Source organism: Lygodium microphyllum, chromosome 18, assembly GCF_053477565.2.
Source record: "Lygodium microphyllum isolate KBCC chromosome 18, Lygodium_microphyllum_v1.1.10, whole genome shotgun sequence".
Classification (NCBI taxonomy): Eukaryota; Viridiplantae; Streptophyta; class Polypodiopsida; order Schizaeales; family Lygodiaceae; genus Lygodium; species Lygodium microphyllum.
The window spans coordinates 33,052,462-33,076,255 of NC_141152.1; the positions used below are offsets into that span (position 1 = coordinate 33,052,462).

The 23,794-nt window shown below is 39.0% G+C and overlaps 1 pseudogene; it reads right to left on the bottom strand.

Annotated features, from left to right (window-relative positions):
* Positions 1 to 11,478: 11,478 nt before the first annotated feature.
* On the bottom strand, positions 11,479 to 12,284 carry LOC148020732 (uncharacterized; annotated as a pseudogene).
* Positions 12,285 to 23,794: the final 11,510 nt, after the last annotated feature.

A 23,794-nucleotide genomic window follows, 5' to 3' on the forward strand; every position in this document is an offset into this window, starting at 1 on the left:
TCATCCACCATTCCCTCCCTCTCCCCTAGCACGATAGTCAGCTAGGGGAAGGAGGGAATAAATTTTTTTACCTAATTCAAAAAAATATTATCCCTATGACCCCTTCCCAAGATAGAATTCATACGAAATGGGTATTTCTATTTCAGAGTTGCTACATTCTCTCCCCTTTGGAGGAATCGAGATGTCCTCATCCCGAGATAAACTGGGGATATTGGTGGTTGAGTGCCTTCATCTATCCAAGTGGCATCCTCTTCGGGATAATCTTTCCACTAGAGGCATTCTCTCAAGGTTCTGGATCTCAGTTGTCTCTCCCTAACATCTAAGATCCTGTCAAGCCTTAGTTCAAGGACTCCATGACTAGGCATTACAACTTGTTGGTCATCTTCTTCAATAGGCTGATATGGAATACATTATGAACTTTTAGGCTCTCAGGGATTTGCAATCTATAAGAATTAGCTCCTAGGCACTTGAGGATCTTGTATGGTCCACAATACCTTGGACTTAGCTTCTTGCAATCTCCTAAGGATAGGGAACTCTTCTTTGGGCGTATGCGAATGAAGACCATGTCTCCTTCTTTGAAGACTATCTTGACGCTTCAAATCCGTGTATGCCTTTTGTCTATCCTTGGCGGCTTGGATGTCTTGTCTTATTGACTTTATTTGGTCATCCATCTCTTCCAACATCTACCTTAAAGCATCAACCCTCAAGGTTGGATCTGAGAAGTTTAGGGGGCTTCGACAGTCATGACTGTACAATGCTTGGAAAGGGGTCATCTAAGTGCTTTGTTGATAAGAAGCATTGTAGGAAAATTCAACCATAGGAAAGTATTGAATCCACCTATTTGGCTCACGACAGTAGTGTGCCCTAAGCATATCCTCGATGACTTGATTGACTCGCTCTGTTTGACCATCGATTTGGGGATGGTAAGCTGTGCTAAAACAAACTTGAGTCCCAATGGCTTCAAAGATAGCTCTCCAGAAGTGTGATGTGAAGAGAGAATCACGATCACTAATGATTCTTCTGGGTAGCCCATGTATCTTGAATATCTCCTTGATAAACAATCTTGCAATGTCTGAGGCTTTATAGTTTGTCTTTACTGGAATAAGGTGTGCAACCTTAGTAAGCATGTCAACCACAACCATGATGGAGTTGTATCCTCCCTGAACTTGGGGTATGCCAACAACAAAGTCCATGCTCATGAATTCCCATTTCATTTGGGGAATGTCAAGCAGTTGCACCTTCCTTGGCATCTTGACATGTTCGGCTTTGATACGTTGACAAGACAAACACTCAGTGATATATTTGAGAACGTCACCTTTAAGCCTCTCCAATGGTAGCTCTTCCTAACTGCATTGAGAGTCTTGGCATAGCCAGGATGTCCTAAAAAAGAGGAATCATGAGCTTCCCACAATATCTTCTGCTTAAGTGACTGACTTGTCGGTATACACAACCTCGTTCTATAGTAGACAAGTCCACTATTGATAGAGAATTCATGATACTTAGCCTGCAGCTTTTGGTTCTGATCCTTGATAGAGATCTCCCTTAGCATCGTTTGGTAGGCTGGATCATGGCATGCATCCTCTCTAGCTAACTCAAGTATTGGATTGTTTGGCATAGATATCTTTGTAGCTAGAGATCTAGCTGTTGATGGATTCTGCAAGATTAGGGAATTAAGAAATGCCTTGCGACTGAGTGCATCAGCAACTACATTCTCTTTTCCTGGTCGGTACTTGATTTCAAAGTCATACTCCTCCAGCACTTCAATCCATTGACGTTGCCTCATGTTGAGCTCGTTCTGGGTAAAGATCCACTTGAGACTCTTATGATCAGTCACTAGAGTAAACTTGTTATCCAACAGGTAGTGTCTCCAAAGTTTTAGAGCATGGATGACTGATTATAATTCCAGATCATGGGTAGCATAATTCTTCTCATGACTCTTCAGTTTCCTTGAACAGTAGGCTACAGGATGACCTTCCTGCATGAGCACACATCCCAAGGCAAGTGTGCTAGCATTAGTTACTACCTCGAACTCCTTATTGAGGTCTGGAAGTTTTAGGATAGGTGCTGATCCCAAACTTTGCTTCAATCTGTCGAAGCTAGTTTGTTCGGGGGTTGACCATGCAATGGATGTTTTCTTCTTTAGTAAGTCTGTTAGAGGTGCTACAATTAGAGCATAGTTTTTTATGAAGACTCTATACCATCCTGTCAATCCAAGAAAGCTATGTATTTCTTTGACAGTTGTTGGTATTGGCCATTCTAGCACATCTCTGACCTTGACTGGGTCCACTCAGATTCCTTCCGTTGATACTATAAATCCCAGATATTCAATCTGACGTTTGAAGAATGCACACTTCTTCATCTTAGCATACAGCTTATGTGACCTCATTGTCTCAAGAACAATCCAAAGTTGGGGTTCATGATCTTTTTCCTGTTTAGAATAGACTAAAGTGTCATCGAAGAAGACGAGCACGAAGTCATCAAGATATGGCCTAAAAATATCCTGCATTAAACTATTGAAGGTGGTAGGGGAATTCATAAGCCCGAATGACATAACTAGGAACTCAAAGTGCCCATATCTTATGTTGAAGGTCGTCTTTGGGATATATTCTTCCTTGATCCTTATATGATAGTAACCGGACCTGAGATCAATCTTGGAGAAGATCTTTGCACCTTGAAGACGATCAAGAATCTCATCTATTCTAGGAATAGGGTACTTGTTCTTGACAGTTGATTGATTCAATTCTCTGTAATCAATACATAGTCGAAGTGTTCCATCTTTCTTTTTCTAGAACAGTACTAGAGCTCCCCATGGTGAACTTCTAGGACGGATGTAGACTTGATCTAGCAGTTGCTTGAGTTGTTCCTTGAGCTCAATTTCTTCTAGTATGGACATTCTATAAGGTCTCTTTGCAATTGGCGTAGCTCCTAGTACTAGCTTAATCTCATGATCCACTTCTCTTTGAGGAGAAAGTTCTGTCAAATCTTCATGAAATACATCGGCGTATTCCTTTAGCCAAGAAGGTCCTTCACTAGACTCTTGCTTCTGATCTAACTTGTTGAGCTTAATTAAGTAGATAGGTAATCCTTTTCTGACTCCTTTTATAATCCGAGATGCTTTGGCCAATTGGATTTTTGGATCTCCAACCTCACCTTGAGTAGTGAATAATTCCCTTTCAGATTTTCGAAAGGAAACTTGGCCCTTTCCATATTGAATGTAGGCGAAATTAGGCTTAAGCCAATCCATTCCAGTAGGCACTCGTGGATACCTAAATTCATGACTCTGAATTTGACCGAAGTCGTCTTTCCTCCCAGAAAGAATTCTACCTTAGCAGTTTTCCTCGTATAAGTAACCTCACGACCATTTGCCAATTCCACCAGCAAGATAGGTGCTACTACTTTGGCTATTCCTAATCTTTTTGCACAAGCTAGTGAGATAAAGGAATGTGTATTGCCACAGTCAATCAAGGTCTTGAAACTTTTACCTTGATAGTCCGACGGTGTCTGAATCATCGAGAACTGGCGATTTGGCCCTTTCTTGTGAAGAGCGACATGGACTGTCGCCCTTTCAAACTTTGCTTCCATGGTCGGATCTTCTTCTTCTTTGCACATTTTCCTATTGGCAACGTAGGCAATTCTTCCTCTACCTCGGATAGCAGCTCCCTGACCACAGCCCGTTCCTTGGAAAGGTGCTTGGCAATGTCCTCCTCCAAGCTGAGGACATTGCCTCTTGAAATGACTAGGCTCATTGCAGTGGAGACAATAGAGGTTTCAACCATTGCTTTGAGTAGGAACAAATTTGTTGACATTATTAGTCCTTTCTTTCTTTCTTTGTCCTTGATTCTGACCTTGAACTCTCTTCATCTGAGGCCTGAATGCTTCTCTGTTCGGGTCATTATAAGACTAATTCTTATTGCCCCTTGGTCTAGCTTGCACCTCTTGAATTATAGGCGCAGCTCGAATGAGAGTGTCCTGAAGATCTAATGGACGCATAGATTCGAGACGGGTATTTACTAGTGGATTTAAACCAGCACAAAATTTGGACACCTGCTGTGTCATGTCCATCTGTGGCACATACTTAAGAAGTGAGACAAATTTAGAGTAGTATGTGTCAAGAGTGAGTCCCAGCTATTTTAGCTCGTAGAACTCATTCATTTTCTGCGTGTGATATGCAAGTGGTAAGTATCTTTCCTACACGGCTTTCTTCAGCTTCTCCTAGGTAACGAATCCCTCCGTGATCCCTTGATCCCAGCACCATTGCTTCCACCAAAGCTTGGATTCACCGGTGAGCTTCAGCTTGGCAAGCATAGCCTGATTGGTGGGTGCAGTACCGACTACTTCAAAGTAATCCTCCATGGATTCAATCCAAATTTCAGCATCTACGTAGACGGACCTGCCTCTCCCGTCAAACTCGGCCGGCTTAATTTGCTTGAGAAGAAACTTATTCTCCTGGATTACAGCAGTACTTGATGTAGGAGGCGAACTGGGAACCTGTACCTAGGGTTGTGCCTGGATAAAGGTTTCTTAACGTTATTACACGATAATAGTTACGATTTATATTTCATCTCCATTTCGGCTATCAAGCAAGCAATCTAACCATTTAACTTTTTATCAATTCTCATGCACAATCAGACATTGATAAAAAGAAGTCTTATTTGTATTTATATGGGCATAGTCCTTTCGGAATACAACATGTCTTGGGATGATAAGCCAACCGTTACATTTAGTTTGGGGAGAATAATGTCGTATTATATTTATCTTCAGGAATTGTATAATAGTATGGTTTTGGGTCATGGATCTTCAAGAATCGATAAATCATTGGAAGTTCAGGGTATCCTTTCCTTTGGAACCCATTCTTCTCATGGCGCCCCAACACTTTAATCCTATCGGCGGTGATTACACGGGTTACTTCCTCATATACATATGAATTTAGCTCAACCCTCCGACCTCGAATATGTAAAGTTGAATTTACGTGAGCTTCCAAAAAAATGAACAGCTTCACGACTTTTAGGTCTTTCAACCACTTGATCCTCTTTAGGTTGGTTTGAAGGTATGCAAACCGGTGGGCAACTATATAGTAGATTCCTGAGGTACCCGTCCATCTTCATTCCATGTACAAAGGCGATGGATTATATATTCGCTCTAGGATGTTCATCATCTCAACCCTTTGTCGATAATTAGGGAAATGCATCGCAGCCATAAACATGACTCGAAACTTTAAGAACTTGTTCCATGCTTCATAATTCTGCAAGACAACATTGAAAGTAAGGAAATGTTTGGACAACAACATTTGCTTTACTTTATCTTATTAAGATTTCATAAAAACAATTCCTTGTTGGTTCGCTCTGATACCAACTGTAACGTGTCCACTCGTATCTTCAGGACACGTCTTAGTAGTCCATCGAAAAGGATGTTTAGAAAGCTCCACCCGGCACTCCTATGGAATGTTACGAGGTTTGTGATCTAGGACTTTCCGCGTCTGCCATGCAACGGAAGTATTCCGGCCGTTCCCACTTAGGACCGACCTGAATTAGGGTTTTCCCTATTAGTCATTTCCTAATGGCAACTAGCATCAAACTTGAGTGAACTACTTTACACAAAAGTGCCAGGTCCAAAGCAGATTCATGCTGCACTTGGTTCAAGGAGAATGGAAAATGAGAGGGATGCAAAGCTCAACCTCTCTGCCATAAGGCATAGTCCCATTCCGTTCCCCTAAAACAGCATAAATCGAGATCAGTTATAACTCTAGGTCAACACTATCGGGAACTTTTCTCAAATCATGAAGGACACCCAAAAGATCGCTCAGAGAATACAAACAACATGAGTGTTGACCTAGAGTTATAACTGATCCTGATTTACACTGTTTTAGGGGAACGGAATGGGACTAAGAGAGGTTGATCTTTGCATCCCTCTCATTTCTTATTCTCCTTAAACCAAGTGCAGCGTGAATCCGCTTCAGACTTGGCGTTTCTGTGTAAAGTAGTTCGCTTAGGTTCGGCGGAGCTTTCTAAACATCCTTTCTGATGGACTGCTAAGATGTGTCCTGAAGATACGAGTGGACACGTTACACTTTTACTCCCCTCCTTGCAATATTGACCCCTCCTTCTACATACTATCCTAATCTATGCTAAGAACATTGCTTTCATCATACACTCTCATGGTTCTTGACCTTTGGGAGTCTAATTGTGGCCCACACAATGGACATGCATGATAACGGGAGGTAGTCAGACCTGTCCCAACACCTCTATTTAGTGAACACAAACTTGAACGAGCTATATGACCAATGAGAACGGAAGTCTACTTACCTGAGTACTCCTTGAATCTTTGAAAGTCATGCATGGTCCACATGAGAATGGCTCGTATATTGGTGGACCATCGACCTTCGCTGTTGCTCATATCTTCCACAATGACCCCCTCCTTCCACAAAAAAGCTCATCGACCAATGGACTGAGATAGATGTCTATATTCTTAACTTTGTAGCAGCCAGGAATGAGCAAGCTAAGGATCAAGTGTCTTTTCTTCGTAGTAGAAAGCCATGGCAAGATGTTGTAGTTAACAAGAACTACAGGCCACACACTGTAAGAAGTTGAGCGGAGACGGAATGGGTTCACACCATCCATAACAAGATCGAGAGTCGAAGATTCCTTGGCTCTCGTGCAAAGCCTGGAAAGGCAAAGTCAATGTTCCTCCATGCCCATGAATCCATTGATATTCGTTGAACTCTATTTTTGGATCTATTCTGCGCATGCCACGTTGTCGGAGGGGTTTTTGTCGAAAGGTCATATCCATCGGGAAAGGAAGTAGAGATAGGAGATGGAAGAGAAGATAAAGAATACATAAGAGTTAAACACAATAATGACAAATCACAATGAATTGAATCAATATGTATTGACATAATATGAATTCTATTGTCTGGCACTACTCAGAAGCAATCTCTAGGCATTAGATCTCCTGGAGCTCCTTCATAGACCAAAAACATGGATCAGAAATAATAACTCCTTCTTTGCTGCTCGAAACCTAAATGTGATGGCTCTGTTGGCTTTGGAAGGGGGTAAAACCCCAAGACGCCTGCTGAGGAATCTCCTAGATCACTTCTTCTTCTTCTTTTTCTAGTTCATAGTGTAGTTTCTAGCATGTCAAGAGTGATCATTGCGTGATGCGCACGATTTTTCCCAGCTTTCTTCTTTATGAAAAATCCAATAACTGGCTGAAAAAGCCACTTGCTTTTTGCATGTCATCCTAATCTAGAAGCTTTCTTAGATTTTTTAATTAGATATTTACAATAAATAATAGGCTAAAATTTTCCAAAAATCTAATATTTTTTAACCATCTATGCCACTCACACTAGTACTAATGACCCAGATCACATTGACTCTCTTGATCAATAAGATAGTCGGATGATGATGCATTTCATGCTTTTTCACATTGTGTCCACATAACATCAAGAGATCCACCCCCTTTGAACATTGCACATCCTCTGAAATATGCCAAAATCCTAGTTGTCATCAGATTTTGAGTCTTCTTTATCCTTTGTAACCATATCCTTTGCTTCTTCAGCTTCCATATCTTCTTGGCTACCCCTTGTATCATGGCCACTATTTTCTTCCAATTCTGGTAACTCATGGGCATTAGATTCTCGCCTCTTGAATAATTTGATTCTTTTTCTTGCTATTGAAAGTTTTATGGCTGTCCCATCCAATTCATTTAATGAATAAGTAGCATTATCAAACACTTGTCTTACCACATAGGGTCCAAACCATCTTTTGAAAACTTTACGCATGGCACTATGTTGGTTGTCTAAACTGCTATCATAAAACAATACCCAATCTCCATCTTGTATGGTTATTGTACTCAATTTATGTCTTTTGTCAAACCGTTTCTTGTTTTGTATCCTTGCTGCCCTTAACTTTGCAATTGCTGCCTCTATGTCTTCTGACTTTCTTTCCAATTGTCTAATGCGTAAGGCCAACAAATCCTCTCGATTCAACTCCTCCTTCCAAGGTAGTGTTAAGAGAGAGAGAGAGAGTACGAGAGAGATACACAAGACATGCTCCCAAAGAATGATTCACATTGATGTAGAGTTAGTATATATAGGTGAGACCCAAGTCAAGTGAGAGATGATATATATAGTTGTAACATCCCCACTCAAACAAAGGTCTCTGGGCTGCGAGTGAAAAAACCCTTGGGGAGAACAAGGGAAAAACCCGAGCCTCTACACATACCTATGATACAAAAATGATTTACTATAAAGTTTTCTTGAATACAATGATACATGCCTCAATCAGTGAGACAAGAACTTGGAACAATACCAAGTGCATGTCTTAATGAACTAAAGCGAGCTTCACTAAGAGCTTTTGTGAAGATGTTTGCAACCATTTGATCACTGGGACAATGCTCCACCATAATGGAACCTTTCTTGACTTCATGTCGAACATAATGATAATGAATAGCAATATGCTTTGATTTACTATGTTGTATATAGTCTTTGGTAAGACTAATAGCACTTTGGTTGTCGCATCGAAGAGGTGTACTAGATGATGAAGGATGTCCCAAATCTGCAAGTAGTTGTCAAAGCCAAACTAGCTCGTGAGCTGCTAATGATGCAGCAACATATTCGGCCTCAGTTGTAGAAACCGCAACACATCGTTGTTTCTTGCTGGACCAAGAAACCAAACATCCATTTACAAAGAAACAATTCCCACTTGTAGATTGCATGGATAAATGTGAACTTGCCCAATCAGCATTTGTATATCCAATAAGGTCAAGAGAAGTTGAAGAAGATAAAGAAGAATCCTCTTGACGACGATAAATAAGATCAAACTCCTTAGTATCCTTGAGGTACTTAAGAATACGTTTTGCAGCACTCCAATGAATAGTGGAAGGGGAAGAAAGATATTGTCCCAAAAAGTTAGCTGCAAATAAAATATCTGATCTTGTGTTTAAACCAATAAATTGAAGACAACCAACAAGATTCGCAAAAGGTTTATGAATGGTTGATTCTTCATTGCGTGTTGTAGATGTATCCTTGGTAGAGCTCGAAAGAATGGGCATGTTGGCAGAGTGCACATTTGTCAACCCAAACTTCTCAACATTATCATTAATAAACTTTGTTTGGCGAAGAAGAAGAATGCCTTGTTGTCGGTGTCCTTGAACTTGAATACCCAAACAAGAATGTATCTCACCAAGATCCACCATTTCAAATGCAGTCGATAAAAGCTTCTTCATAGCATCCAAGAAAGCAATATTATTTGACACAAGAATAGTATCATCAACATATAGAGCAAGAATAATAAAACATTTTTCCTCCCTTTTGATGTAAAGATTTGGGTCAGCAAAACATGAAACAAAAACTTTAGATGTGAGGAACTGATCTATCTTAATATACCAAGCACGAGAGGCTTGCTTCAATCCATATAATGCACGATGAAGCTAGCATACAAGATGCTCCTTTCGTGCAATCATAAAACCTTCAGGTTGCTTCATATAGATTTCTTCTTCAAGATATCCATTGAGAAAAGCCGTTTTAACATCCATTTGGTGAATTTCTAGATCAAATAGTGTTGCAAAAGGCAAAAGCATACGAACAGTTGTGGAGCGCACAACGGGAGAAAATGTTTCTTGATAATCTACTCCTGCAATATGCGAGTAACCTTTTGCAACAAGTTGTACTTTGAACTTATCAAACTAGCCATCAGCTTTGGTCTTGGTTTTATAAACCCATTTACATTTGATAGGAACACGATTTGGGGGGAGTTCCGTAAGAATCCATGTACCTTTGGAGATTAAATAATCGTACTCAACTTGCATAGCTTCTTGTCATTGATCCCTTTGAGACAAATTGATAGCTTCCATATACGATATTGGATTCTCTTGGACAGACATAGCATCATCAAAGACATCATATTCAATAGAATAGAATCCATGCTCTATCTCAATAGGAAGATCGACATATATCTCCAAATTTTCATCAATCTTCTTTGGAGGTGAAGGAGGTTTATGATCATCAGAATTAGTAGACTCACAAAGCAAGTAATGAAATGCACTAAGCAAAGACTGTGTATCATCTGAAACATCTGATGACCATGTGCCACCCATAGTCTTCTCATCAAATATAGCATCATGACTAATGATAACCTTTTGAGTAGAAGGATCATAAAATTTGTAACCTTTGGAGTGATCTGCATAACCAAGAAAAATAACCTTCAAACCTACAGGATCCAACTTATGTCGAGTGTCCTTGGGCACATGAATATAAGCAATGCAGCCAAATGTGTGAAAGTGAGAGACTGAAGGTGTCTTCCTTGTCCAAATTGTTATAGGAATTTTACTAGCAGGTGAAGTTGTTGGAAGATGATTTTGAATAAAAACGGCTGTTAGAAGTGCTTCAGTCCAAAACTTTCGAGACAAACCAGAGTGTATAAGCATGCAACATATAGCATTAAGAATAGTGCAATTTTTGTGCTTAGCAACACCATTTTGCTGAGGAGAATAAGGAACTATAAACTCATGATGATACCTTGATCCTTACAGAAGTCATCAAATAGATTGGATACATATTCATCGCCATTGTCACTACGAAGAGTCTTTATAGAGAATCCAGTTTGAAGCTCCACACTTATCTTGTATTATTTAAATATAGATAAAGCCTTAGACTTATGTCGAAGAAGATAGACATGTGTGTACCGTGAGAAATCATCAATGAAAGCTATAAAATATCGATATTGAGACTTTGAGGCAGGAAAAGGACCGCAAATATCGGTATGAACCAAATCCAAGAGAGCACAGAAATGTGATGAAGTAGAAGTGTGGAAAGGTGAACGATGGTGTTTTCCAAGTGCACAGTACTCACATATTCCCATATGTGGATGAGATTTAAGATCCATACCTTGCACAAGACCATGACGATGAAGATCAAGAATTTTGGAAAAATCGGAGTGTGCAAATCGTTGATGCCATAATTTGTAATCTGCATCTCTAAGGGCAGTAACAACATTTGCAACCGTATCGTTCAATGATAGCTCAAATAGATTACCATGTTGAAGAGCCACTACTATAGTATGTCCGTCTTTCTCTATACGACATTGATTATGATCAAAGCCAACAAACAAACCAAGATCAACTAGACGAGCAATAGAAAGAAGATTTCTTTGCAAATCTGGAACATGAAGAACTCCTCTTAATATTCTAGTGGATGAAACAGTCCCCAGATATAAATCACCCACTCCTTTGACTTGACAAGTTGTATCATCCGCAAGGTAAACAAACTTCTTGACAGGAAGAGAATGATAATTGTGAAGCCACTGCGATTGGTATGTCATGTTTCCAGTGGCACTTGAATCAACGATGAATAGAGAACCATCATGAACATGAAGTACCTTTTCTGAAGAGATATCATGATGGACGAAATTGAGCTCCTGCAGATGAGTATGATCATCATTACTTGTAGTTTGTTGAACAATATAAGCTCGAGAACGTTCTTCATCATATCTGCATTTATAACAACGACTAGATGGATGATTTGTATGTGCACAATAATCACAAGGAGGAAAGCTTTTGGACGAGTGAGGTTGCTTTGAAGTAACTCCATGCTCCTCATCATATTGACGTGCCCAACAATCAGAAGCCACATGGACTTTCTTATCACAATAAGAACAATTTTTGTTAGGATAAGCAAGATGAGAAGATTTACCACCTTGATTAGGGCGTCCACCCTGCTGAAAATTTGAAGCGGGATGCTTGCGAGCAACAAAAGCAACATCAAAATCCCTTTGTTCGCGAGTGACCAAAACAACATCAGATTTTTCCAAATGATGCTCATGACGTTGAGAATATTCAATAAGAGATATACATGCTTTGTCAAAGTGGATATAATCCTTGTTAGACAAAATAGTGATGATATTGTCATATAAAGGATCTTTGATGGTATGAAGAAGTTGAGTAACAATCTGATTTTTAGCAACATGAGCGCCGACAACACCAAGCTCATTGATAATGTCTTTAAAAGCCTCGATATGAGAGTGCATAGAAGTACCAACCTTATATTGAAGATTATTCAAACGAGTTTGGAGATATAAAATTTCGCTAACCGATTTCTTCTCAAACGTTGAGATAAGATACTCCCAAACAACATGAGAGGTTTCTAGATGAAAGACATCCAACATAAATGAGTCACGAAGTGTAGACAATATATAACAACGAGCTGCTTTGTCATGACGAATCCAATCAGTATGATCAATTTTCCATTGTTCAGATAACGGGCCATCAGTAATCAAAGAATTGACATTCATCATATCAATAGGTTGAACTGGGCAAGATAGGTCGCCCAAAACAATATCAAATAATTCGTCACCTTCAAGAATTAGCATCTTTGCTTTCCACCCAGGAAAGCCTTGTCCTTGGAAGAAGGGAACTAAACATTGGCCAGACAGATATCCATTAACAATTACGCAATTGGCCATGCCTATATTTCGAGAGAAAACAAATAAGATGAGATCGCAGAATCTGCAAACCATGAACAAGACGAGCGTAGTTGAGACGTGTGACAATCAAAATAGGGAGATGCACATAAGAACAACGAAAAGTATTGAGTGACTAAAAAGAAATCCCGAAATAGAGAGACGTAATGTGCAAGACGAGATGATGCGAATAAGAAAAGTGTTATTTTGGTCGAACAAAGAACGTAAACGAGAATAAAACATCGCTAAAAATAGCAAGATGTTTGCTTGTCATAATCAACGTCATTAACAGAGACAAGGGATTAATGAACTGTAAATGGGGATTAACGAATTGTAATTAGAATTACAAATTTAAATAAAGAATCGCAAATTCGAGCAGAAGTGTTGTCTTGAATCCTGAACTATCATAACTTTTGATCCAGAACTCCGATTGACAAGCGGTTTTGATAGGATTCAAGACAAAATTAACTAATACTTCTAATTTAAACAAGTTCATGTATCAAATCATCACTTGTGCGAATAATTCAATCAAGTATAAACAATGAAACAACTTATCTTCCTTGTTGTTGCTACGTATCCATAGCTTTGATGCCATGTTAAGAGAGAGAGAGAGAGAGAGAGAGAGAGAGAGAGAGAGAGAGAGAGAGAGAGAGAGAGAGAGAGAGAGAGAGAGAGAGAGAGAGAGAGAGAGAGAGAGAGTATAAGAGAGATACACAAGATATGCTCCCAAAGAATGATTCATATTGATGTAGAGTTAGTATATATAAGTGAGACCCAAGTCAAGTGAGAGATGATATATATAGTTGTAACAGGTAGCACACTCCATGTGACTGTCATCTCTTCTATTGGCATGATAGGTTTTTATAACCATACATCAATTTTGTAGGTATATATCTTGTAACAACACTATGAGTTGTTTTGTCAACCCACAAGGCATAAGGGAGCAATCATGGCCACTCTTTTACCTTCTCTCTAGATGCTTTTGCCAATGCCTTCACAATAGGTGGATGACCTCTTTCACTTTTGCCATTTCCTTCAAGGTTGTAGCCTGAAGTTTAACCCCAACCTTGCAAAGAAATCATGAGCTTCATCTCCATCTAGCTCACCCCTATCTGCTGTAATTTTTCCCACACATCTATACTGACAAAAGATCTCTTCTAAGAGAAAACTACACACGGAATTTGTTGTCTTAGTATGTAGAGCTCTCCCTTCCACTTGATTAGTCAAGTCTTCATGGGCAAGCACAATATATCTCATTTGCCAAAGACATCATGACTAAATCCAACACCCACTTAAAATGAAGAGACAATGGATATGTGGGCTACAATCCATCCCAATGTCTCATGGATGAATGCATTTGACATGTCGTACATGTTTCCACAAAGTGAGCAACATCCTTATACATACCATGCCACAAATATATTTTTTTGATCTTTGCAAAAGTATCCCAAACACCTCTATGACCAGCCCATAAGCTTTCATAAAATTCTTACATAACATTTACTTGTGAAGCTCTGTCACCCAAAACTCGCAATGGTATACCCTATTTCTTTTTAGCATGATTCCATAAGTATCCATCTTTTAAGAAAAACCCATAGGCTTTCCCCTTGATCTTATTAAACTCCTCATCTGACCATTCATCTCTCTTTGTTAATATACTGAGGTATTGACCGATTCTCAGCCACTCTCCTGCATATTTGTCTTCCAGAAACACTTCTACACAAGATGCAAAACATCTAAAGTGTCTTCTCTTTGTTGTCCAAGCTTCTGTTAATGCTGTATAAACACCTTGCATTGTTAAATTCACTCTTGCAATATCATTTTCAATGGCAAGAAAGTCATCTTCTTCCTCCTCATCCATCATCCCATCTTCATTTTCATAGCGTGCTTGAGGTAATATGTCTACCCCATTGGGTTATCTCTTTGTGCAATATGCTAAAATTCAGGATTCAAAGATTTGATGTATGCAATCCATCAGAGCATAGCAATGTTCGAAGTAGCACAACTAGTAATCATACCCAATATCGACAAACAATTGGTCACAATTTCCCATAATTCTCTTTTTACATGTGGATATATTCTTTGTCGTTGTTTAGTCAATACTTTAGCACAAAAGCAAATTGCATATGTTTTCCCTTCCTCATCATCTTGCCCAATTTTCCATCCAATCCCGATTGGGCTTGTATCAACAATAATAATGATAGGCTTTCCATGTGAATAGTCAGCCTTTCTCAATGTAAAAGCATATTGTAAAAATTGCTTCAATTTCTTCATTGCTTTTTTATGCTTCCTTTCCTAATGAAATCTCTGACCTTTCCTCAAAAGCTAATATAGAACATCAACTACATGTACAAAGTGAGGAATCCATATAAAATAAAACACACATGCACCTAAGAATCTATGCACCTTGGATACATTCGTGCATACAACTTGCATTCTATTAATCCCATCTATTTATGCTAGTGATGGTCTACACCCATAGGGCCCACACATGTGCTCAACAATCAAAACCTCTTCAACTCCAAAGACAAACTTTTGTCCAGAAAGAGTTAAATGCACCTCTTCTAGACATGTCAAAATCTTCTCACAATCCACAATATGGTCTGCAACAAACTATCTACATCCATGAGCATCCATCTCTTCATTCTTTTCATCCAGTGCACACCCTTTGATTGGAACATCATCCAAGAAGAGCATTGTCAATTGTGGTTTAAAATACTTGAGTACCCTATTCATAGCATTTGTCATATGTGTCACTAAGTTTGTTGCACCCTACGGGAGAGTACACATTCACACTAACCCTAGGGGAGTCTTCATGGTTGTTATATCCATGCTTTCAATTGCAAGCTCAAACTAATCATACTATGAGTAAAGATCACCCAAAGAATAGATTGCTTTGTGTGCAAAAGCCTTTGCAAATTCATCAACCACAAGACCTGCACCCACATTTCTTATGGTCACTTTATTGACCCGTTGCATGTCTTGAATAAATATTAAAACCCCATTCTTTTGGGCACAGTAAACCAACGATTTGAGTATGGGGCCGAAGAGGGCTCCAAGATCTTCATGAGAATCTTTTCATTTAGCAAATCCATAAGCTTTGGCAAGTAAGCTTTAGGCACTGGAATAGGCCTCAAGTTCCATGGTACATGTGGCACAATAAATATTACCATAGGAGAGACAACCTTTGGATCCATACAATCTATTTTAGTTGGTTGAAATGCAAATGCCTTTCCATGCCTAACCAACATCTACATAAAATAGTCTCTCTCAGCAGCAAGCAAAAGAAACCCTTCTGCAATAACTTTCAATTCCTATAACGTTTCAAATGTAAAATGATGACCTACATCTTTAGGATCCTGTAAGCCTGGCTTCCTTGACACTTTTTCATACAAACCCTCACTTATTGGTGGAAGTGACAAAGCAATTGGTTTTACCTTTTTGTCAACTGCCTTATACTTTGTCTCCACAAGTGCTTTAGTCCATTGTAATCCTTCGTGTTGTGTAAACAATGCTATAACATCATACATGTCCAAAGAACATACTGAGAATACTCTGTTTTTAGCCTCATTTTCTGCATGTTGTTGAAATTTCAGCCATAGTGTCATTAATATTCAGCCCATAAAAGATGCTTGAAATGCCTTCATTTTGAGCTAATAGTCCCAATGCTTTCAGTTCCTTAGTGGCCCATTTCAGAGATATACGTTCAGCCTTGCATATAGCTTCCATCGGCTTAAACCAACATGAACTGTTTGTTGTAAATTGAGAATAACCAATAGTAAATACATGCTTCATTCCATCAAGAGGCGAGTACATCCTTTGAACAACACTACTGTAGCCCCGCATTATAGCAGTGCTTAATGAAAATTCAGGTTTTGGAATTTCCTTGGATTTGGAGCCAAAGGAGACTCTCGAAGTGTATCCCGATTTCTAAGATGATTAACACAAACAGTAAGAAATTGGATTGCTTTCCTCTCATCCTTACTTCTGAATCTTGCATAAGTAGAATCATAATCAAGTACCTTTGTTTCCATACACACTCCTGTAATATAGGGCTATCCCAAAATCACTACATATGAGGAATTATCTTGCACAAAGAGGTGGTGCTCTTCTTATACATCACCAATCATCACTTTTACATTAGGACATGCAGCATAAAGCTCTTTCAAAGAATTATTTGCAGCCCTCATATGCCAACCATGATCAATGTCTATAGACCATGCACCATTTTCATGCAATCCATGCTCAATGACATTTATCTCAGACCCATGGTCAAGTAAAGCAATACAAGGAGTTTCACGTTCCCCTATTTTCACTATTGTTTCAGTGGTAGCCCTAGCCCAATGATTTCTTGTGTAGTGACTTCAAGGAATAAATCTTAGAGTCTCTTGTCCATATTGTTGCATTTTCCTCACTCCACCATGCATATTGCTACAAGACAATGCATTTTCAGCCACTTTCTTCTCTTTTCCACATGTTGTCCACTAATTAGTAGTATCCTGTATAGATAATCCAATACTTACTTCATGCTCATATTTAGCCTGAATACCCAACAAACCAGTTTTCTCTTCAAATTGCAATAATGCACTAGTGGTATCACGAAGAAATTGGCGCTTCCTCTTAAATATGTCAATGATCTCATCATGAAATTCCTGCTTGGCGATGCCAAGCACCTGTCCCAAGGTGAATTCCACCCGACTCCATTCTTCAAGAACCTTCTTAAGATCGTGGTTGTCTCAATGTCAAATTGCAACTTATATTGTGGCTACTTGCTCTTCTTTTTGCCTTCTTGTTTGTTATCTTACTTTTGCTCCTGACTGCACTCTTCCATAAAATGCTTGGGAGGTGGCTGATTTATAGCTTTAGGCTGATCCACACTTCTTTTTTTCATTCTTTTAGATGTCCTTGCATTCTCTTCATCTCTCTTTCTTTTTTCTTCTAGAAGTACATCCGTATTTTGTACCTTTGCTAAATATGCATACACTGAATATGAGTCTATTGGTGATTCCCAACTAGTTATGTCACAAATGTCTTTCCCTACATGAGACATTTCACAATCAATAACCTTTCTCTTTTCAGTTGCATGTAAATCATGTATCCATATTTCAACCTTTGGACCTGGCCATGCATTCTATCCAACTATAGACCAAAAGTAGAAGCATGTACCACTGCATAAGCATTTCAGACAGCCAAGTCTTCCAACAACTTCTGCATATCTCCCTTTCCAAAATTCAAAGCAAGAGGCAATCCCATTTCTTGTGCATGGAACTTACCATCTTTCCAAAAGACAAGCTCTCGTGCCAAAGCCTGTTGATAGGCAGCATAATCCTTTCTCTCATGCTGCAAACTATCACACCACATACATCTTTTTTCTCGCTTAGGGGCTACTGCGTGTCCCCTTTCCTCTTGTCCTTTTTCATCCAATTTTGCAACCTTCAATTGAAGATCCTGCATGCCTTTGACCAATTCATCTAAGACATCTTCCCTAGTAGAGGGAACAATAGCAGGTATAGCCATAAGGTTAGCCATAGAAGTAGGTGGCTTACTAGATACATCAATTGTCTTGCCCGTAATAGTGGGAAAGCTAGTGACATGCAATCTTTCTCTTCTTCTATGTTTTTTCACAAGTGCAGTAATAGCTTCCTTGATATGTCTCCACTCTCTTTTCAAAACTATCTCTATAGTTTGATCCTCCAGCAAATCATCAAGCTCAGGATCAGTTGCCTATAGAAATAATTCAATTTTCTGACTTGCATGAGCTTGCTATTCTGCAAGATCCAACTGCTTAAATTGACTTTCAAATTCTCTTAACAATTCTATAGCCACAAGACCCTTATTGGGTTGTTGTAAAATCCACTCTTGAAAAGACATGTGCGTAATCAAACTGGTATCTTCAATGTAAAGTTCTTCCCTGAGAGTCTTCTTAAAAGCTACCTAGTCAGCATCTTGCATGTATAATTCAGTAATTCGCACTTTTAGTTCATGTACAGTAACACATACAAAATACAAACTCCATGCAAGTTGAGCCACTCCAAAGAATTCCATCTTTTGAGCATAGGTATGCACATATGCAAATACATTCCTACTTTGAATAACTTCATCTCTCACACTCAATTGCTTGTAGAGAATTCATCACAACACTTTCTGTCGGAGCAGAAGCTTGCATTACCTATTGTTGTTGTTGTACCTGCATAAGCATATTCATATTTTGCACCAACTATTGTAAAACATCAGTAGAGATTATGTTTGAAGGTTCTCCCATCTTATCTTTCCTTCTTCTGATGACCTTTCACATTGGGTTCACCAATGTCGGAGGGGTTTTTATCGAAAGGTCGTATCCATCAAGGATCAGAGGTAGAAGGAAGTAGAGATAGGAGATGGAAGAGAAGATAAAGATTACACAAGAGGTAAACACATTAATGATAAATCACAATGAATTGAATCAATATGTATTTACAGAACCTAGATTCTTTTGTTTGGCACTACTCAAAAGCAATCTCCAGGAATTAGATCTCGTACAGCTCCTTCGTAGACCAAAAACATGGATCAGAAAACTTAAGACACCTAATCAGGGATCTCCCAGATCACTTCTTCTTCTTCTTCCAATTCAAATTATAGTTTTTAGCCTGTGACAACAACGATCGCGATGCATGTGATTTCGTCCAACTTTCTTCTTTATGAAAAATCCAATAACTGGCTAAAAAAGCCACTTAATTTTTGCATGCTATCCTAATCTAGAAGATTTCTTAGATTTTTTGGATATTTACAATAAATAATAGGTTAACATTGTCAAAAAATCTAATATTTTTGGACCATCTATGCCACTCACACTAGTACTAATGACACGGATCACATTGACTCTCTTGATCAATAAGAAAGTCAGATGATGATGTACTCCATTATTTTTCACACTGTGTCTGTGTCCACATAGCATCACGACAATGTTGTCAAGCTTGCCATGCCTGATGTACGAAACATGTGACATATACGGGGGATATGTGGAAAGTGTCTAAGAACTTTATGAGGGATGGTTTATGCTTGCAAGTCCTATCGATATATGTGAGCACTAGACTTTGGACATGTCTCCATAATCTTGTACTCTCCTTGAAATAGCACGCAATCATTGACACATGCATGGATGCTATTGTAGTCCATGCTAAGCATTTGTAAAACATATCACGCATCATCATGAGACTTAGGTATGGTATTTTCATATGGTAATACATGATACTTTAGCAACCTAATAAGAAATCATAAAATACCTTGAAAAAGCACAAATTAAATCAACAAAGCGTACTTAGAAGGTACTTGAACAACTTGTTCACATTTGCATTGCCCCACCCATATTTTGCTTGCACACTTTAGGAGTGCAAACAGCATCTTCAGGCAATATACTCATTACCCATGATATAATGGTATGGATGCTTCCTCTCTTAGCGAATCAGATGTCTTAGCATCCATGGGTATCAATGCATCAATCATTGCCTCTATCTCATACTTCAAGATTGTAGAAAACTCTCTGAAAGGCTACCTGTCTCCTTTGGTATTAACGGTATAGATTGGGTCGTGCCTTCCAAGTGGTGGATTGGCTTAGGCACTCCATCCATCACACATCCATGAATTCTTCTAACTGGCCGCAATAGGTACATTCCTCCTTGGGATGAGGCATCACTTCCCTATATAAATATTACAACCACGTCTAATACTTTTGTATATGATATTCAATTAGTTTGAAAAAATAATATAAGGCATGATTGATACATATTTTTCTTACCATTTGCTCAAAGTCTTAGATTGCTTGATCATCAATGATCTATGATCGAAACTTGTCGAAGCGTCGTACGTGTTCTATAGACAAGCGACACTTTTGTCTGATTGCCCGCTTGCATTGAGAACAAGGACACGGGACATGATAATTAAGATACGCCTCACTATCTTGAACATCACGACCATAATCGTTTTCCACTTTGTCTACGTTTCGATGATAAACAATTGTTTTTTGTTCTCATTCTCTTTTTCTTTCATAATTTGTTTGAGAAGGGATTTATTCTCTTGTAACTCAACAAAATTAACATCAACTAAAGTCTTGGTTTTCTCTTTCCTTCTTTGCACCTTACTTTTCACTCTTCATTTTATGTTCTCTCCCCCTTCTCTTTCTCTCTCTCTCTCTCTCTCTCTCTTTCTTTGTTGCCCTTCTGTTTGTTTCTCTCCACTCCCTCATGTTTTCTCACTCATTCTCCTCTCTCCCTCCCTCCTCTCTCTCTTTCCCTATTTCTTTGTTATCTTTCATGTTTGTTCTCTCTCTCTCTCTCTCTCTCTCTCTCTCTCTCTCTCTCTCTCTCTCTCTCTCTCTCTCTCTCTCTCTCTCTCTCTCTCTCTCTCTCATCTCTTCCTTTTCCTTTCTTCTTCTCCCTCTCTCAGTTCCTCTCTTTCTCCCTCAATGCACCTCATTCTCAAGAAAAACAAAAGAAGAAGAAAGAACAAGAACAAACCAAGAGGAGGATGGATTGTTTGTCTCCTCTTTGTGACAAACCCTCTCTTTGTTTCTCTCCACCCCCTTGTGTCTTCTCACTCATTATCCTCTCTCCCTCCCTCCCTCTCTCTCTTTAAATCAACTAGAAATCATGGCTAGAAATCTATAAATATAAACTTACTATATGTAAGCATACCTACTAACTTACTAATCAATTATTTAAATAGTTAACATTTTAAATAATAAAAAGCTCTCCCTCTCACTCACTCTCTCTCTCTTAATCATTGATCAGTAATCTAAACAATTTAAAGCAAAGTATCTAACTAAACTAACTAACTAATAGATAAATCTATAAATCTATATCCCTAAAATATACGAACCTCTCTCTCTCTCTCTCTTCCTTTCTTTTTCTCCCTCTCTCATTTCCTCTCTTTCTCCCTCAATGCACCTCATTTTTAAAAAAAAAACAAGAAAAAAGAAGATAGAACAAGAACAAACCAAGAGGAGGATGGATTCTTTGTCTCCTCTTCATGACAAATCCTCTCTTTGTTTCTCTTCATCCCCTTGTGTTTTCTCACTCATTCTCCTTTCTCCCTAGGGGTTCCACTCACATGCGGACGGTTGAACAAACCTGGAGTTGCAGAAGTAGATGTCCCTACAAGCGTAACAATGAGGCAACAAGTATCCACCAGATCGACGAGACGAAAACACTACATCTGTGACTTTACAACATCCACATGAGCCACCCCCTCTAGGAGTGGTACGAGAGTGAGGAGTAGTGACCCTCTCTGGATTTGATCGTGGGCTCACAACATCCACATCTCTGTAGCACCCCCCCCAAAACCACTCCCTCCTTTCGGGGCTAGTATAGAGTATCAACCTCGTCTACTACTGGAAATTGAAGCATCAAAGTGTGTCAAACTCGACCTCACAGAATGACTTGAAGATGTGCGTGACAACTCCTAGTCCACTATATCTCTAGATCGAACCATTTTATCTAGAGACATATGTGTGAATATCTCCTGCAACTCCTCATTGATAGTTGCTAGATACAATAGCAAAGAAAAAATGAATTTACCTTTGGATTGCATCCCCTGGAGAACTTCCACTCCTGCCCAAAGACTTCATCCCCTTTATGTAAAGTTATTGTTGAGGCATCATGCAACCACATTGTAGGCATGAATTGCAGCAACTTTCCATGCCCTCGACATATCAAACAAGCTGTTGATGTGTACTACATTGAAACTATGATTACCTTGCCTCTAAAAAACACTTCTTGTGCTCTTAAAGTTGTTTTCTGACTTTTTTTCAAGTTGTTAAAGTATCATATATTACCACTAGGAAACACAATGGCTAAGTCCCATGATGATGCACGATTGGTGTTACAAAGGCTTGGCATGAACTACAACAGCATCCATGCATGCGTCAACGATTGTGTGCTATTTCACGGGGACTATGAGACTATAGAGATATGTCCAAAGTGTGGTGCTCACAAGTATAGACTGATAGGAAATGTGGTGGTGGTTGAAAATGGAGTAGAAAAAAGGATGGATACTTCTATGAAGGAGAAACTAAATTGTTTTTGTATGTTGTATCATGTATCCATGGAGAAGTGGCTCGCTAGGTACGAGCAAGCTAGATAAGACTAAGAAGAAGGGCGATTAAAATTTTGACGCAATACACGCAATCAACCGGTTTGATATTTTGAGGGAATAGAGGACATTCCATGATTTATATCTATGCGGTGGTTACATTGAGCTTTGATCGCAGCTACTCGCGAAGGGGTAGAGGTCTCTATCGAGGAGTGGGAATTCTGAAGAAGATGTAGTCGAAAGGTAACTGCATGCTTTATTTGCTATTGTATCTAGATTTTATGTGCAGTAACTAATCTAACCGTTTCAGTGTACGATACAAAATCTATAGTGTAGTGTAGCCACATGGACAACATTTTCATGCTGAGCGCATCGACAAAATGCACTCCACAATGGATTGTGGTGTCATGGCAAATTTCAAGCAAGAGAGTTGACGGCAGGCCATGGATTGAATATCGTGGTGGATGAGATGGAGTATGTTGGAAACTTGCAAAGTATTATCTCAATGGATTACCATAGCTTCTGCATAATCATATTTGATGTACAATGGTTGAAATTGGTGTTAGAAGGAGATGGGGCAACCGTTCTCGGCAAGATCCATCTACATTTCTAGAAATAGATAGCGAGAAAAGATGGATGGATCTGCATAACACATTTGTTGTGGCTGGGCCATTATGAACATGTGCATGACTTATTTAATTAATTTTTCTTTCATACTGGATAGGTTATCTTCTATCCAAATCCTTGACAACCTTGATGGTGGTATGTTGTGCCGTCAACTCTTGGAAGTGCAAGAGTATATGATGAAAGAAATGTTTCCAGCATAGACGAGAAGAGTATGCAGGTGGAGAAGTCAATATTGGAGGGTAAAGAGGGCTTGGAGCGTATAGGGGAGGCATACATGGGTAACGTAGATGAAGAGACATGCTGCCAAGAATTTTTTGAGAATGAAGTGGACTTCTTTTTCTATAGTGACCTATTTATATACTTTCCATTGTATGCTGAGCTATGCTAGGAGATTGACATTGGGCCATAGGCTGAGTCGTATTCGCATCCACTTATAACTCAATTCGTTGATGATTTTCTTTTGAGGGTACTTTAGTATATGTGTTTTAATTAGTAGTATTTTTTTAAGAGTTATATTATGTTGTTATGCTTTACCTAAATCTTTATATTGATTATGCTAACATCATTTTTCTATTTGTGCACGTTACCTTCTCTAACAATACCTAGAGAGTAACCAACCTAGGTATTTTGATGTACAATATAAATTCTAC